Here is a 2,726-nt window from a genome sequence, read left to right as displayed (position 1 = left end):
CCCTGTTCCAGGACCCCAGCTCAGCCCTTGATCCCACCTGGAAGTGGCTTTTCCATGATCCAGGACCAGAGCCCAGCCCTTGATCCCACCTGGAAGTGGTTTTTCCCTGTTCCAAGACCCCAGCTCAGCTCTCAGCCCCTCCACGTCCCCGGTTCCCTTTTTCCCGACCCTTCCCACCCTGATTCCCTTCTCCCAGCCCCTTCCAGCCCTTCCACGTCCATCCCAAAGTTAGGAAGGAGTCCAAGGAAGGGGATTCCCCATTTCCCCCCCTCAAAGAGGAACCGGGAGCGCATCCCGGGGGATGCTCCAGCCCCTTCCAGAGGGAAAACCGCGTTTATCGGGAATATCCCAGGCTGGAAGAGCGGATTCCACGGGCTGGCAGCTCCCTCTCGTGGGGAAAAAAAGTCGGGAAGAGCTGGAATGTGCCCCAGATGTGCGGCACAGCTGGAGCGCGGGGCGGCCCCGCCTCGGGATACCCCGCAGGGGTTGGAAACGGGAATTCCTCAGGGAGAAGGATCGGGATGAGTCTCCCCGGGAAGAGAGGCTCAGCCAGGCTGTTCCTTGCCCTCTCCCAGTCGGGATTTTTTGGGATTCGGGACAGGGTTGGATGTTTTCCAGCTGTTCCATCTCCAGGGACACTTGGGTTTCGATCTTTCTGGAACGGCATCCAAGCTGCTTCCTTATGGGATGAATTCCTGAGGGAGGTGGGGAAGAGGCGGATTCGGAGCGCATTTCCCAGTCCTGGGAGTCTGGTCCCGAATTCCTATGGAGCCTCCTTAGCTCCTGGATTGAATTCCAGCTTGGAAAGAAAACATTTGGGATTCAGTCCCAAACTGATTTTATAGCTCCCTTCTCCAGGGAAGGACTGGGTTTGGAAAGGGCACAGGGAAGGGAATTTCAATGGGAATATGGAATCATGGAATGGTTTGAGCTGGGAGGGCCTTAAAGATCTGATTCCACCCCATTCCATGGGATTTCTTCCCCTGGAATTCCACCTGGTGGGAGCTGAGTCCCTTTTTGGTTCCTGGGAGGGAGGAACTCCCAATGCTGGATCCAGCTGGGCTTGGATTTGGCCTTTTCCAGGATCAACCCTTTCCCCTAGAATTCCCTGGTTTTGATCATCCTTCTCCCTGGAATTCCACCGGGGGGGGGGGCTGAGTTTTAGCTCCTGGGAGGGAAGAAAGAATTCCCAGTGCTGGGTCAACCTGGGCTTGGATTTGGCTCTTTCCAGGATCACTCCCTTCCTGGGGAGATCTAATTCTAATTAGATCCAAAGATCTAATTCCACCCCATTCCATGGGATTCCTTCCCCTGGAATTCCACCTGGTGGGAGCTGAGTCCCTTTTTGGCTCCTGGAAATGAAGAATTCCCAGAGCTGGATCCTGCTGAGCTTGGATTTGGCCTTTTCCAGGCTCACCCCCTTCTTGGAATTCCACCTGAGCCCTGTTTTGGCTCCTGGAAAGGAAGAATTCCCTGGAAGGGAAGAATCCACCTGGGCTTGGATTTGGCCCTTTCCAGGATCATCCCCTTCCTGGAATTCCACCTGAACCCCATTTTGTCCCCTGGGTTGGTGTCAGAGCCATTCCATCCCTCTGGAATCCCTCCCTCCCTCCCTCCATCCATCCATCCCTCCATCCATCCATCCCTCCCTCCATCCATCCATCCCTCCCTCCCTCCCTCCATCCATCCATCCCTCTGGAATCCATCCATCCCTCCCTCCCTCCATCCCTCTGGAATCCCTCCATCCCTCCATCCCTCCCTCCCTCCATCCATCCCTCCCTCCATCCATCCATCCCTCCATCCTTTCCCAGCCCAACTTCCCGGGATTTGTGGCCCTGCTTCGCTAACGACCCAGAAATTGATTTTTATTTATCCCACAAAACCCATCCTGCTGCTCCCACAGCTGCACTGGAATCCGTGGGAATCGTGAGCCGACCCCTGCGGATCCTCCCGGAATCACGGGATCCCATTAAGGGATCAATACCCTTTGGAATGTTCCCAATGGATTGTGAGGGGAAAAGCAGGGACTTGGTGGATTTTTGGGGAATTTTTGCCTCAGGGATGGGAAATTCCTCTGCTTTTGAGGGAATAAAGCAACAACTTTTCCTTAAGGAATTTATGGAGAGGCTGGAATTGTCCCTAAGGATGGGAACAACACCAAATAAACACCAGGAAAAGCAACTTCAACCCTCAAAAAATCCCCACCTCACCTGATCCAAAGAAATCCACACATCATTCTGGTTATTAAGAATCCAGCTCGGTTTTATTGTCCAGTTTTTCCAAAAGCTGGGATTTTCCTCAGCAGAATTATAAAAGATTCCTGGTTTTATCCCTATTTTACAAAGATTTACAGCTCTGGGAGCGACCAAGGTGGAGCTGGGAATTCTCTTCAACAATCAAACCTTGATTTGGGGGCGGGAGGGGGGGGGGGAGAGGGTTGTAAAAATTCCCTTGTCCAAAAAAATTCCCTCATCCAAACTGGAAAAAGAAAGGGAAAAAAAAGGGAAGGGAAAAAAAAGGGAAGGGAAAAAAAAGGGAAGGGAAAAAAAAGGGAAGGGGAAAAAAGGGAAGGGGAAAAAAGGGAAGGGGAAAAAGGGGAAGGGAAAAAAGGGGAAGGGAAAAAAGGGGAAGGATAAAAAAGGGAAGGGAAAAAAAGGGAAGGGTAAAAAAGGGAAGGGAAAAAAAAGGGAAGGATAAAAAAAGGGAAGGATAAAAAAGGGAAGGGA

The sequence above is a fragment of the Corvus kubaryi genome, unplaced genomic scaffold (assembly GCF_017639235.1).
Source record: "Corvus kubaryi isolate FWS band 111438036 unplaced genomic scaffold, C.kubaryi_AGA036_p1.0 split3-37304, whole genome shotgun sequence".
NCBI classification, from domain to species: domain Eukaryota; kingdom Metazoa; phylum Chordata; class Aves; order Passeriformes; family Corvidae; genus Corvus; species Corvus kubaryi.
Note: the sequence above shows the minus strand (reverse complement) of the source record.